The following is a 16,871-nucleotide window of genomic DNA, read 5'->3' as shown; positions in this document are numbered from 1 at the left end:
CTACACAAAAATAAACTTACATAAACTTAATTATAAGCGAGATTTTTCAAATTTAATGTTTATACCGTTCTTTTAGCTCATTTTTACCTGGTAATATATCAACAGAATAGAATTGCCTATTTGATCTTTTATTCCGTCGTCCGGTTGACCGTGTCCCGAATTTTTAATGCTCACTAATATCAGAAGGCAAAATCATGAGAAATGCTGAGAGATGAAGGGATACTAAGAAAAGACTTTTAAGCCTTTGCCATTTTTTCTTTTTTGCTGAGTTAAAAAAAAAAGAGATTTTTTTAAACAGTTTCATCTTACAGCCAACTTTTAACCTATCTAGACTTAATCTCTCATAAATGAGACCCCTACTTCTGGCAGAAGAATAGATCATCACCTTGTTTCCTCAAAAGAACAAAAAAAATATGTGGTTTCAAGTCGTACACCTCAAAATGAGGAGACTTAATTATACTGCAGCGATTGCAATTATCTAACCTTCAAATAATTAAATCTTTATTTAATGCATTGATGTTGCAAAATACTACATGCATTGTTTGGAAGTTGCTTGACCATATATTACATCCCCTTCCACACTGAGCAGGCTCATTTTTATAAATTATGGAATGTCAGTGGCAATCTTTTTTTTGGTAGAATCTTCATGTAATACTTGGATTCATAAATGGCATTGGAAATTAAAAGATTTATCTTATTTCAAGTAATAGCAAAAAAAAAATTTCTTGAACAAAGCCAATCGCTGCATAATCAGGATTTTTTTTTTATAACAATTTTATTAAGTGTACAAATAGTGAGGTTGCACATATACTAGTCAGTGAGATGCAGTGACTACTAATTTTCTACACAATGGACTTTTTATTTTTTAAAGTTTTATAAATACTGTTGACATGGGAAGAGTGTGATAATTTGCATCTGTCCATACCTAATCCTGTGGCCTCCTCTCTTTTGAGAGGGTTGCAGCTAATTACTAGGGGGATTATGAAGCAAGGTGGTTTTCTGCTGCTTTCCTTACCATGAGTATTTTATGACTATAATATGTGTGTTCACAGGTCTGGTTGCCTGTTTTGAGCAATGAAAAACTTTCCACAAATTTTATAAAAATTTGTGGAAACCTTAGAAAGAAAAATGCCTTAGAAATAAAAATTTACATCTGTGTTAAAAGCTATCAATCAACTGAACTCACAATGATTCAATATGCTAATGGTGAATCAAATATTAAATTGATACTGTTATTTGGTGTGGGAACCTCTGTAGCTTAGTAGGTACAGACAAAGCCCTTTGGTCGGAAAGACCTGGGTTCGATTCCCATCCACGACGCGAGGAATCTTTATCTGGTCTCTTTGAACTAAAGGTGAGATAACCGGTCTCATACGGAGATAGAGGGATTTTTTCCTCCTGTAAGTCGGGTTTTCATCCCTGAAAACAGGCAAACCGGATCCATGAACACACACATATTACAGTCATAAAATACTCATGGTAAGGAAGCAATGGGAAACCACCTTGCTTCATAATCTCCCTAGTAATTAGCTGCAACCCTCTCAAAAGAGAGGAGGCCACAGTATTAAGATTAGGTATGGACAGATGCAAATTATCAACACACTCTTATTCCATATAAATTTATTCAGTTGGCTCCCCACCATACCAGATTTGTTTATTATTTCAAAATTTGTCCTCTTCATTAAAAATTGTATATTTCTTCCATTGATTCTTTATTCAAAATGCTATTTTCCAGGTTACTGCTCCCACCTCCTCGTTTTCATAACTAACTTATTGCAGCAGTTATTGTTAAGGAGTCCTGAAGACTTCTACTGGACTTATTATCAGGCCAAATAGCCACAAAAAAAAAAAAAAAACTTCATAAGGATAGATTTATAATATTCCCTATTACCATTAATTTATTATTTCACCAAAATGAAATCTTTTTTGGTTCTCTTTTCCAGTAATTACAATTACGCATTGACTGCAAGTTCACTAAAAAAAATACAAATCCCTGACGTAGGAATGTCAAGATATTAAGCAGAGAGGTTTTGCGCTCTTAAGGTTTCTGCCAGGTCTTTGATGAGATACCAACAGTTCAAAACAGCTGTCAGGCCAGCAAAACCAAAAAAAATCACTAATAAAAGGTCTCTCCCTTTTTCACCATGTTAATGGTGTGTTTTCTATTTAGTTATGTTCTATTGAGAAAAAAAAATATTTAGCTAAAATTATTAGTCTTTTTCCTAGAATAAGAAAAAATGCATTAAAAAAGAAATAACAGTCCTATTCCTTGATACACTGTAAACTGAAAAGTTAAGAGCTTTTTAGTTTTAAAAGAAACTTACGTTCACTAGAAAACGTTTTTTTTTTTTTTTTTTTCATGATTCCATGCATCACCTACATCAAAGCTGAGTTACTAGACCACTTCCCAAAGAGTGCATCTCATCTACTTAACTGAGGATTCCCTAACATGAGAATTACAGTAGATCATAGAACTGCTCAGCACTTTAGTTATTAAGAGAACATCCTCTCCTTACATCAAAGGCATCTTGGAACATACCTTTAGGATTCTAAAAAATTTGATTTCTGGATGAGCTAGTGAACAATATGCTTTTATACTTCCTCTCATTGAAGATAAATTCCTCTCTTAGAACACCTTGGAGTTTATAAGATTCTTTGTTTCTACAATGTTTACTGTTTTCGTCACACCAGTTATGTGGCCAAAATACAAAATTCTGACAATCTGAACACACAGATTATATCTGTTTTCATTAGTCCAAGAAGCTAGATCTTGCAGCATGTGAGTTTCTGCTAGCCACAAACAGGATCCTTCAGGTAAAGAAAGTTCTTCATTCAGCTCTTCCAAATTAGAGACTTTACAAAGAGCTTCATAATTTTCCTTGAAATTGACCTATATTGAACCACAACCACCATCAAATTCCTGACATGTATCTTTAAGCGATCTACAGGATATGAATAGTACTACATGAAAAACTTACATCATTACTCAGTTCCTATCTACAATTTTCCTCCAGATCAATCTGTTACCTGTCAAGACTCCAACATTTTCAGATCTTATATTTCTGTCTTCTAAGGCACAATTTTCCTCTAAATCAATCTGTTACCTGTCAAGACTCCAACATTTTCAGATCTTATATTTCTGTCTTCTAAGGCACAATTTACTGTATCAATCAACATACATCATGATCTTCATCTGGGTCTTTTTCCTGCCAACCTGACAGAGAACACTTGTTTTGCTAATCTTTCCTCTCCCATTGTTTAAGTGACCATACCATCTGAAATGAGCTCTGCTAACACATTCCTGGATGCTAACAATGTCAACTTCTTTCCTAATATCCTCATTTTTTAATATGATATTGCCACTGATGCCATCTGTTCATGCCCCTAATCTTTCTCAGGACTCATATCTGTGGTCTTTGATCAAGTTTTTTAAATTTCTAACACAGCTCTGCATAAGTTAAAACTGGTTTGAATACCGTCTTGTATACAGCTAATTTAGTGTTTTGACTAATTTCTCTTTTATTCCATATAATTTTATTCAGTTGACTTCCTACCATACCAACTTTGTTGATTCTGTTGTCTATTTCTATATTTAATTTACCAACTTCACTAAAAATCGTGCCTAAGTAGCTGAAATGTTTTACTTGTTCTATAAGTTCTCCATTCACAACGCAGTTGATATTTTTAATGCTTCTACCTATTTTCATTCTTTGTTTTGTTATTGCTGACCATACCAATTCTATACAACATTTACTCAATTTAGTCAGGGAATCTTGCAGACTTCTACTGGATTTATTTAAAAGTATAACATCATCTGCATAAAGTACAGAGCTGAGATTAACATATCCAATTTTGATATCATGTTTAATACCACTTTCCTTCATAATGTGATCTATATAGATAATGAATAACAGAGGGGGGGAATAATGTACTTCCTTGTCTGACACCAGATTTAACATCAAACGATCTTCCTGTACTTCCTTAAATTCTAACTGCTGACTTACAGCACAAATAAAGACTAAATATTGCTTGATATAATGCCCCATTGACACCATATAACTGTAGCATGTTGAATAGCTTCTCTCTTGGCACCTTGTCATATGCCTTTTCCAAATCGACAAAACTTAAATACAGATCTCTGTTATATTTCCATGATTTCTCAACTATTTGTCGTAAAGTGAAGATCTGATCCTGACAGCCTTTATTTGGCCTGAATCCAGCTTGTTCTTCACCAAGCTTCTCTTCCACAATCCTTTGCAACTGTTTCTCAAGTATACTTGCATAAATCTTACCAGGAACTCAGTAGAGAAATACCTCTGTAATTCTCACATTCAATTTTATTTCTCTTTTTATATATGGGTACTATGAGAGCTACTCCAATCATCTGGGATTCGTCCCTCTATACAGGCCTTCTGAACTATGCAGGCCAACCACTACCTCCATACTTGAGCATTTCTGGTCAAATATCATCTACTTCCATTGCCTTTCCACATTTCAGGCTTTTGATGGCTTTTCTACTTCAAGTATGGATACGTACTCCTGTTTGCATACCTGCTGAGTGTTTTTTTACCACTGTGCTGTTATTGATTGTTTCGTTTAGCAATTTTTCGAAATAATTACTCCATACATCAAGGATATCTCTTTCACCAGTTTTCATATCATCTCATCTCTAATTCCTTTTACAGCACTCTTTCCTCCATTTCTGAACTTTTTCAATAGCCTCCAGAATATTTTGCCACCTTCTTGATATTTATTTTCTATGTTTTTGCCAAAGTCCTCCCATGACTTTTGTTTAGCTTTCTTACATTTGTCTCTGTATTCTCTAAGAGCACAAGCTGACTTATTTGCTAGGAACTTTTGATATGCTTTCTTCTTTTCCTTCACTGCCTCTTTAACTTCCTGTATCCACCATGGAGTTCTGATTTTTCTATCCTTGCAGACAACCTCACCACATGCCTCTCTGGCTGAATCAATCAGGGTTTTCTTCAAGGCTTGCCAATGAATCTCTAAGGTTTGATTCCTGTTCTCAAACTCTTTCATTTTTTCTTGAATAATGTTTGTTTTTAGTCTAAAGTTCACATCTGAGAGCTGTTCAACTTTTATTTGCTTTACAACTTTCTTATATGTTTTCAATATGAAATTCAATTTTATCCTGCTCAAGACTCAATGGTGATCACTTCCAATTTCAAATCCTATGTACACACTAGTATCCTACACCAGTGAGAAAACTATAAACAATAACATAGTCAATGAGACTTATTCCTTGCATCTTTTCTCCATGTGAATTTGTGCACAAATTTTATTTTGGAACATTGTGTTAATAATAACCAATCCATGTCCTGAGCAAAAATCCAACAGGTATTTGCCATTATTATTATTATTAGTTTTGCTCTTTTCTCCAAATTTTCCCCAAATATTTTTGTATGTCTGACAATCATTTCCTTTTCTATTTAGATCTCCAACAAGGACTAACTTTTCCTTTTTCATTGTGTCATTTACTTTCTCTAAAGCCTCAAAGAATTTCTCCACTTCTATCTTAGTAGAACCTTCTGTGGGACCATAGGTGCAAATAAGTCTCATTGTTCAGTTCTCCATTCTGATATTTGTCCACATCACTCCACTTGATATTACCTGACATTCAAGAAGATTATCCTTGTATTTAGTGTTGAATACTACATCTGCTGTAGTATTCAACAAGATGAATATAACAATTTGTATTTATCGCTTAGAAAGATATCAGTTTTTACTTTTTTGTTTCAGTCATCCCTATTATGTCGATCTGGTACTTATCCAATTCCTCAGCCAGCTCCATTTCTTTGCCTTTCAGGCTTCTTATGTCGATAGTACCAATCCTCTGGTGATATTAAGGTGGGATGTGTTTCAGGATTTGTTCCCGTTGCTGACTTTTCGCTGTTTGCCCTGGTTCCCTGGTGAAAACCACAGGGGAGGGCCTTGTTGAATCAGGTGATGCCCCGGCTGGCATGAAATTTTGTCATGTTATACCATCATTTTACATTATGGTTTAATCCAATAAGAATACAATTTGGTTAGCTAAATCCCAAATTGCCAGCTCATTCTTGTACATTCAGTATCCAGGTAGATACCTAAACAGGGTGCACCATGAGAAGGTGAGGATTGGACATTAGGTCAGAAGCCCTAGTCAGTTCTCTGGATTCCTTTGAAGGCTACTTGGAGGTCTCCTCTCAGTTATACAGCTTTGACCCTTAAGCACCCTCCAGAAACAGCTTTCCTTATGAAGTGTCCTTCACTGACTACAACCTCCGATTCTTCAAGAAAAGTGTCGGTAGATTTCTTCTTTCTCAATCCATACCTGCACCCAACACATAGCACTGATGTCTATAGGTTTCATCTATCTTTTATGTATAATATCAATATTAAAACATTTTCAGCATCTATGTAGTTCAACTTGAAGAGAAACACAACAGACTACATGCTCTTCAATTAGGTAACACTTAGATTGGTACCTCACCTTTAATTGGGAAAGTCCATATAAAGATGTGGTAGCCAATCGCATATAGTCAGGAAAGTTTTTTCTCCCACAAATTAGTTTTTTTTCCCTTGTAGATGCATATGTTAACATTTTTAAGCACTCATACAGATGTACATAACCGACATAACATTATGCAAATGAAAAATTTACAATCATTTTCTTAAGTAAAAAAGTTAGAAATGTTGAATGGTAGATCAACTTTTCTTTTTTCCATATATTTCTCTATAACAGGCATGGTAGAAAATATGCCTCATCACTAAATTTTTTAAAATTTTTTATTATCCCAGATCATAGAGGTCAAGTTCACGTATTTTATACAGCACCTTTTCTGGGTTGTTATAGAGTTCACATTTGGAAATATTCACACAGTTTAGCAAATGCATTGGTGATGCTTCCTCGATGTTATAGATTTTGCAGGCGGGGAAGACTTTTATGCCATTGCTAAACTTGATTGGTCTTGTGTGGCCGGTCTTGAGGCGAGAGATCATGGTAGTGGCAATGCAATTAAACTTGGAGTTGATGGTAGCTCCTGGATTTTCTGCTAAGTACCAGTGGTGAGTCATGTCCTGAAGAATTGTTCTTTTTATGTTTTCTTTTTGGGTGGTTTTAAAAAGATCGAAATCTGTAGTATCACTTGATGTTGTGACCATTTTTGGTACTTTATCTGCAGTTTCGTTTCCCTTTAATCCCACATGGGATGGGATCCATTGGAAGATTATTTCGGAATCCTTATGTAGTTTGTTTATGTTTTTTGCTATGTCTCTAAGTATTTCTTGATGGCTAGTGTAGCAGTTCTTAATAGCTTGAAGGGCTGCTAAAGAATCTGTGAAAAATATAAATTCCTTCGGGTTTTGTTTGTCCAAATATTGCAGTGCTGTGTTAATGGCTATTAATTCTGCATGGTATGAGTTGCATCCAATACTGTTAGTTGTTTTTAGTTCTATATTATGAGAGCCATAGATGAGTATGCCACTCCCAGAATTGGCATTTGGATTTTTGGAGCCATCTGTGCAGATCTTTATTGAGTCAGGTCCATATTCCATTATTTTTGAAAGGGCTAATGATCTCAAGATTTCAGGGTTTTCTAGGCTTTTTTTCTCATGTTTCCCTATTTCAGAGTTGATAACTATATTATTCCTGTCTTGGTTTGGAGGAAATGCTGGGTAGTCGACTATTTTATTTGGACAATCCAAGAGAATTTTATTTTCTATAATTTCATTGTTGATTTTTTCTTTATTCTGTTTGTTGGTTTCCAGTTTTTAAAAAGTTCACTTGTTCTATGATGTGCAAGGTTGGCTCTTTTTTCTACAAATTTGGTAAGATTTTCTTGCCACCTAATTTTTAAAGGAACAAGTTGGATTCCAATTCAGCTATTTTTCCAGGAGTTGTATTCCTTAGTCCACATATGATTTTAGCTGCATTTTTCTGAATTTTTATAAGCTTGTCTAAACTGGTTTGTGATGTTTGCATCCAGATAGGTGAAGCATATTCCATTATGGGACGGATAATGGAGGTATATGTGACTTTTAAAGTTTTAGCATTGGATCCCCACTCTTTACCTCAGATACTTTTCATGATATTTAGCCTTCTTTTTGATCTGACTGCAACATTATTGATATGTTTATTGAAGCTTAGCGATGGATCCAGAGTAACTCCAAGGTATTTGGGGTTTTCATTAAATGTAATTAGTTGACTGTTTAGCTTAATCTTTGGTCTCCACTTTCTGAGGTAGTTATTAATAGTAAAAACACAGATTTCTGATTTAGTTTTATTAAATCACTAAATTTAATAATTTTCTATCTAAAGGTTTCAAATATCAATTATTTCAAAATATTGGCAATTGGTAAACTGCCACTAATAATTTACTGTTTTTTTTAATACATACTTTCATGTTCTGAGCCCCTTCACCTCCTTGCTTATTAGCAATGTTTAAATTGTTCCTTAATTATCTAGGAGTATTATACTGCTGGCTTCAGAGTGAGAAAAAAAAAAACAATTGTTTTAATTTCCATTCTTTCTTCGCAGAACAGTCAAACTGTATGTTCACTCTGAAGCTATTTCATGATGAGCATTTTATGTATTAAGTCCTTTAATAAATACTTTATTTTTACTTATTTCACATATACAGTTATTCATCATAACTGGTCTAGATGTTCAAGTGGATTACATCTCTGCTCTCCAACCAACAGAGTGTAAGTTCATATCTTATCATGACATGGATATGTGCAAAAGTCTTCAAGTAGTACACTATTTTCCTCACCTAGTGTAAGACCACTACACTGCTTACTTGAGACCTTAAGTGGCTTGAGAAGTAGTCGAGAAGTAATGTTTCATTAGAGCATGATCACCAGATCAGATTACAATCTAACCCTTAGTCCATTGATGTAAGGTTTACTACTTTTCATAGGTGGAATTCAATAGAAGAGAGAGAAAAATAATTATTACATGACACCTCCAGGGAGTCCAAAGGACTCATCTAGGGCATAAACTGTAATAATAAACTAATTCTGTAGTATTGCATTAAATAATATGTAATTAAAAAACATCAATTTTAATGTCAGTATTATTTCAAAATAATTTCACTATGCTGGGATATAACAGACTACACTTAATGGGTTTTTGAAAAGTATCTCAAGTAATTTGACATAACCAAAGTTGACTACACCATTAAGCTAGCATTTATTGGACCTTCAAAACAGTGATTCTTCTAAAGTTTAAGTCAGCTGAATCTCTTCTTCCCAATCTTTTTTCTACAGTGGCTATGATATCCACTTAGGAGATATTCTAAGGGGCTAAATAAAAATAAAATGCCATTGATAAATTTTCTGATTGAGTCAAAGTATGCAAACAGATGGTATGGGATAAATGCCTGTTCTGCTACCGAAGTGCACAAAATCTACCAACACACAGAAACTGTCTCCTTCTCAAAGAATGCACTGCAGCAATCAGATCTGAACTTTCTAAGACTAATCAGCACACACTCTCCACCATTCTGAACTGGCATTCTCACTTCTGAAGATCTGTGGGACATCAGATTATTTGCCAACAAAGCTCTTAATTTTTCTAAAGAATAAAGACAATTTACTTAAACAATTCAACATGCGTGTGCGTGAAAAGTGAAATAGTCAGAACATTCCTTACTAAAATGCCTAACAATGATGCAAAGATATATCTATGTATTACAACCACTTGAAAAAGAAAATAAGTCAAAATTTGCATTTTGAAGAAAACCAAGTTTACACCAATAATGGCGTCAACTCAAATATGAAATACAGTTTAAGAATTTATGATAGATGCAAAAGTTTTTGCAAGCAAGCATTATGATTCTTTTTTGACTAATGGGACAGACTTTCCATTTTTCATAGAAGATCCTTACTAACTTTACTCATTTTAAAAAGTGCCACAACTAAGTTTTTTTTTTCTCTCTTGCACACAGTATGACACAGCATATGGATTCTTTTGAGTACCAACAATCCAGAGAAATACAGAATATTTCAGCTACAGAAGGGAAAATGATACCTAATTTTCCCATAATGATTATTGTAAAATAACCTGCTTGGATTTTCCTGATTAAAGTGCATCCATATCACATGATTTTAGGTAACATAACTAAAAATATGCAAGTTTTGAGTTGTATCAGTTTCCCCCCAATCAGGATGCAATAAAGCAAAGAGATTATTTTGATGGGATTATGCAGGTTAAGATATTTCAGAAAAGAAATACATATCAATATAACTTCGCCTAGACATAAAAATGGTTGCATTATTTACAGTTGCCCACAATGTTACATGTGAGTTAGCACAAATTACCAAATATTTTAGGAATACTTGGCTAAGAGATCAATAAGTATCAATCTCTTAGCACATATACATGCATATAGTTAAACTGTGCACAGTAAATTATCAATAACATTTGCTTAATTCAACATGAAGACAATGCAGTGAAACATATAACTAGTTTATAGGAAATTTGATTTTCCAATTAGAAGTGACGTTACTTTTATGTAAGTGGAGTGCTTTACAAGGCAGTACACATTTGTTGATGTGAAAAACTTGAAGAAAAAAAAAAAGAATTGGGAATTACCTGCTTGCTGTGATAACAATTAAATGATGTGAGAAGCTTTAATTGAAGGATTTTGCAGCCACAGAAAGCTGAGCATTTTTTTTGTTTTTCAAATGATAATTCAAACTTAACTTGTGGAAACTTCTACAATTCACTGACTATAATTTGTCAGTCATATTTAAAATAACTGACAGTCCTTTTCTTTTAACTCTTTGGAAGCTAGTAGATGAGGTTAGCGAAATTTTCATAGCAGATTGAACACTGCCACCTAATGTAATATTTTTTTCTGGGTACAGTACAAAAATTGGAAGTATTTATTATTATTTTTTTTTTTTGAGTAGAACTCGCCATTAGAAACAAAGCTAAGCTAATTATAGCAAGTAACATTAATGTTTCTGTTTACAGTTTGCTGTAATTAATTCTCCCTCAACCCACTTCCCGAATCTTCTAATTGCTACCTTCTTTGTTTGTAAATAAGCTATTATGTCATTATTTACTACTTTTTTTTTAACCGAAGAAGCCAAATGAAAGTTTCAGTGCTTATATAAATTTGACAATATAAAAAGCATTAATATTCTCTGCAGAAGATTCCAGAAGAAGCATCATCATTCCTTCCAGTTAACAAACCATCAAATTTGCACACAATCAATTTCCCAACTGCAATCAGATAAACGAAATTAATCTATTACCACAGCATTTTAGCATTTTTTTTTTTTCACCACAGCTAGCATTTTCAGATGACTGGTTGTTGAGATTATCTCCCAAAAAACAATTGGGGGATAATCATATGCAATTTACAAACAGTGTATCCATAAGATGGATACACTGTTTGTAAATTGCATGCTCTCAAGCCATCTGTTTTGTTTATGTGCATTTGTTAAGGGACTCCAAAGGAGAGGTTTTGATAAATGTTCCTTTCATACATGATCTAATCTGAAGTTACTCTAACCAAAAAAACCCTCCGGTTGGAGCAACTTCACATTAAACTATAAAGGTACTCCACTGATTTTCCAGCACCCTTGGTTCCAGTCTTGCCAGCCCAACAGAGGTCACATAATAATTCATCAATACACCTCTGACCAACTAATTATAAATCTCCCATATTTCTAAAACATCACGGATCACTAGAAACCTAAATATTAAATGTGAATTAAGTGGTTAAATGAAATATACATTATAAATGATACAGTACAAGTTAATTAATATCAATGAAACAGGATTATTAATTAACAGGTATTAAGGTTGTTAAATGCTGTTCTAACAAAGAATGCTGCAATACTATTGTTCCCAAAGTGGCAAAAATTTAGAATTTTACTGGAATTGTAGAATTAACCACTTAATTCACAATATTAAATGTGAATTAAGTGGTTAAATGAAATATACATTATAAATGATACAGTACAAGTTAATTAATATCAATGAAACAGGATTATTAATTAACAGGTATTAAGGTTGTTAAATGCTGTTCTAACAAAGAATGCTGCAATACTATTGTTCCCAAAGTGGCAAAAATTTAGAATTTTACTGGAATTGTAGAATTAATCAAAGGTCTAGAAGTTGAGGGCTACCCATATTACTGTTTGTTACATTGCTAACTGATTCATTGTAGATCTATGATGTTACAAGGGGGAGGGGACAGAATATCCCAAAGCAAAGTTCATTAAGGTGCTTTACTGATCTTTTCCTGTGTAATTTTTCATAAGTAAAATAAAAATTCGTTAGCTCTTGTTCCATTACAAAGATGTGTTACTCTAGTCCTTTTAATTCATCCATCAACACAATTAACTTGTCAGTAGTAAATTTTCATCTATTTTCATGATTTTCATTATTTTTATAAAGAATTCAAAACAATTTCACAATCAACATAATGATGAACAACAGATGTTTGTCAATGTTCATCACTCAGCCAGATTTTCAACAGGCCCCCATGCATATTCAAGCAACTCAAGAAGAACTTCATTTTCCTTTGATACATTAAATCCTATAAAGCCATTGCTAACATTTTCATCAGAAGAATTATCAAATGTAAAAGCTAGGCTACAATTTATGACATCATTTCTTTAGTATTGATGCTTGTATATATACTTCTCCCAAGGTACTAGCAATGAACCAAAACACTTCTTTTATGATAAATTCTTTAATAAATGTTTCTTCAGATAAGCTAGCATTTATGACATCTAAGAAGCATCTCATGAAAAGTGAGCAAAGCTTTAGCTTTCACAGAGTGTAAATTTTTTTGGTCTTGGAGTTGGATATGGAATGTACAGTTTGTGGTAAATACACTGTATAAACATCTTTCTGTAAAAGAGTTTCAATCTGGGGTGAGCAAGCAAGCAAACAAACAGTTGTTAAGAATGAGAAGAATTTTGCAATCTTCCAGTAGGCCTATAGATGTGTAACATGCTCAGACTTCAACCACAAAAAACTTTCCAAACTATTCTAACATAACTTGGTGATAATTTAGATGGGAGATGAATTTCATCATCTGATGAGACACCGTTGCTCCACTTATTGAAAACTTAAAAAAAAAGTTCCACGTTCTAGAGCAACTATATAAAAAATATATATATATATATATAAAAACAGAAAAAAAAAATTCTTAGTCACCCACGGCAAAATGTGCTATAGGTTTAGATGTCTACCACATCATCCCAACATTGTAGAAACCATTCCATTATCACTACTCCATCATGCTTGGTACTAGTACCATATCTTTTTAATAGTTTTTCTAACGTTGATCCTTCTTGAAATCACTGCTGGCAAACAATTTCAGAATTTGTTCCTTCTCATCTCATCTCCCTCTTTTACCTTGCAGTGTCAAGGGTTTATTAATCATTGGACCTCAAACCGTTCACAGGATAAGGTGGTCAAAGCCCTAAAATATAAATGGAACTCAACACTACGGACATAGGATACACCAGCCCCAGTGTATCCTATGTCCATAGTGTTGAGCTCTCAAGGCTGGTTTGTTCCTTAAGTCAAACTGTTGACAAACCACTATCTTACATATAACACAGTTTCTGCCTTGAAATACCACTGTTGAATTGTTTTTGATGCTTTTTATCTTGTATATTGATACAAATTTGATTACACTTCACACCACCACCATGAACAGAACCTAGTTCTAGCTATGGTTAAACATAAGCAAAATAATCATTCAAAATCAAGGGATCATCACTAACTGCTGCAAATGTAAATAGTTAAGCAAGTGTGTGGTACATAAAGTCTGTGTCTGTCCGGAAATCTATTAGGGTGGTAGCAGAAATCATGTGTGTGTCTCATAATTTTATCCAAACTCTAGGAAGTGCCAGACTATCCATTACCAGAAAATCAGTGGTGCACCTATAGTATGAAAATAACATTTATAAAGGCTAGGGAAAAAAAAAAAAGAATATTAAAAATGATTATTTCAAAGTCAAATATCTGAAATATTATTACCCTTCAAAATCAACTTGCTGAAAGTCACTTGTTTCTAATATTGCATCTACTGAAGTATCAAATATAATGAACTGAAATCAAATAAGGAAGCTTATTGTTAAAATGATGTTACCCTTATTCGCAAGATAATTTGTCTGAATAAACAAAGCATGAAACTTCAAAGTTGCAGCATGAAAATTACAAACATGATGTATTTACCTGATTGTAAAATAGCATAAACCCTCCAGGATCTTATTATTCAACTTGACTTCACTTTTAATTACTGGCATTCATGAAAGTCCCATTAAAAAAGCATTCATCATAAAGGACCAAAAAAGTTTATTTTTCTTATTTTATTTTTTTGTAGTGGTTGGGATACAAAAATTTTTACACTTCACTTTACTAATTTAATAGACACATCATTTTAAGAGTAAATTTTAGATGGTACAATTTTCATAGCCTGGTGTGAGATCACATCCTGTTTAATGGAATCCAGAAAAGGCAAAAGTTGCATGTTTCATCTCTAGAGTAGTGCTTCTGGATTGTCTAACCTTTAGTCCACTCACAGATACTAAGGTGCAATAGGTAATTTCAACCCTTATATTGAGGTTATCAGGAACAAAACAGGTTAATGTGCCTGATGAAAAACTCAAATTTCTGAGGGAGGAGGGATACCTTCATGAGATCAGTTGACTACAACTAAAAAAAAATCTTGGGATTCTTTGTATTCTAGACTCCAACTCGGATCTTTTTAACCAACGGCAGCATTATTAGTGAGTGATTAAGTGCCTACAGCAGTGGTTCTTAACCGGTGTTCCACGAACTGGTTACATGTGAAAGATGTCACGACACAGTTCTGAGTGTAATTGGCTACTCTGAATAAAAATGTCGAGAGAATTATTTCCGTTATAACAGAACAGTTAACAATATTGGAAGAAAAGATTTCAAGTTGCTTTCCATCCTTAAATACACACAATTATGACTGGATATGAAATAAATCTAGCACAGTTAATACAGAGTTGTGAATTTTCGTTACAAGAAGAACAACATTTAGTTACCTTATCAATGGATTGTACTCTAAAAATGAAATTCTTTGAAATAACCCTTGAGGAATTTTGAATTTTTGTCCAAGCCGAATACCCCCAGCTCTCTCCAAGGCACTGAAAATTTTGTTACAGTTTTCAACATCATATTTGTGTGAGCTCGGTTTCCCAATATTAACCCATATAAACACTAAAAATCGTGAAAGACTTACTGATATAGACAAAGAGATGAGGTTAGCTATATCACATATTAGACCTGATATAGCTGAAACCTGCAAAAGCTGACAAGCTCAAGTATCACATTAAAATAAGTTCCATTTTTATAAAATGGCAAGTCCATGCATATGTTTATTGTTAGTTTTATGACCGTAATGCTTTTAGTGTTTCCCCAAATTTTTCTTATAATCAAATGTTGTTCCGTGACTTTGAAAAGGTTAAGAACCACTGGCCTACAGAGATGAAGATATATAAATACAAAAATAGGACACCATTTTCCTGTTAGGCTTGACAGGTTGTCATGACCAGAGCTTGAAAAATGTGCTTGTCCACTTATCCATGATGAATGAGGATTTTTAGTTGACGAGTTAAAAAAAAAATAAGCCAGAAGAGGAGTTTTGGTTTAATTTATGTAATGCTGGTCTTGTTTCATGTTGTAAATAGTTTTTTTATGCATTTACTGTATTGCATCTATTAGAGAATGCTGTGATTACAAATTTGTTGAAATGGAATATGATTAATAAAAAGATATAATACGCATGCATAATTTTATCTTCAGAGAGAGAGAGCATACTGTGAGATAACCAGTTAATTGCTACATGGTAGTCTTACAAAGATATGCAGTGGATGTCAGTAATTAGCATATTTCTCACCTACAGTAATTAGCACATTTCTCACCTAGTGAATATACAGAATTTGACCAATAACAGTGAATATTAAAACTTAGAAAGTTGAGAAGTATTTATTTTCCAAAAACATGTTGATTCTAATAGCTGATAGGAATAAGAAAGGAGATATAATAGATGCATATAAGTTATTACAGGTGGCTTACATGATCGACGCTGAAGAATTTTTTCAGCAAGAGGGCAGAAAAGGAGGGATCGCCCTTATAATTGCGTAAGAGTGTGGTTACCAAGGATGTCAGAACTAGATTTTTTGCTTGAAGGGTGGTGAATGATGACTAGTGTGAATAAAGGGTCTCTGCAATGAGTCTTCTGAATCCATAGAGATACCAGTATAATAATATTCTGAGTTGCTGCCTTGTCATATGATATTACCGGCCTTGCCCATCCAATGTTTCAGAGTCAATCAGAATTCAGAAATGCACTGATGTAGTTATGTGTAGACCTAAGGGTTTTATTTTATTGAGACTTTATGATAGGGAAGAAACCTATGTTTTGAATTGCTTTTTTCCATAAAAGCAATTCAAGACATAGGTGTTAGAAACAAAACCATAGCGAAAAATAGTATCATTAATTAAAAAAAAAAATAGGGTAGCTAATCCTATGATAGGATTAGCTATCCTATCATAGCAGTAAACTATCTATATAGTCTTATGTTTATTGTATTTGTTCCCTGGTCAGTTCATCTGTCATGCAGTATAACAAAACAGATTTACAACAGAAAAAAATCTTGCCAACTCCTTAGTTAATTCACCTTCAGCTGAAAAGCACTAATTAAGATCCTCTGTATCTGAGATAATGACAATGCTATTTGGTTAGAAAGCCTAATGGCTAGAAATAGAGGGGAGCCTAATAGAAAGAAAGAATATAAACTAAGGAGACTCATTTAGCTATGATTGCCAGTTTAAATTCCAAACATAAGATCTACTTATGCCTATA

At 33.5% G+C, this 16,871-nt stretch overlaps 1 protein-coding gene across 2 annotated transcripts in view; it reads right to left on the bottom strand.

The window, feature by feature from the left end:
- LOC150106481 (protein neuralized-like) overlaps positions 1–16,871 on the bottom strand; it is a 174,262-nt gene that overhangs the window by 23,854 nt on the left and 133,537 nt on the right. The window lies entirely within an intron of this gene.

The sequence above is a fragment of the Typopeltis vanoorti genome, chromosome 5, assembly GCF_054136105.1.
Source record: "Typopeltis vanoorti isolate ZY-2024b chromosome 5, IOZ_Tvanoo_1.0, whole genome shotgun sequence".
In the NCBI taxonomy this organism is placed as follows: Eukaryota; Metazoa; Arthropoda; class Arachnida; order Uropygi; family Thelyphonidae; genus Typopeltis; species Typopeltis vanoorti.
The sequence above is the reverse complement of the archived record's forward strand: the minus strand, read 5'-3'. Positions and strand labels throughout refer to the sequence as shown.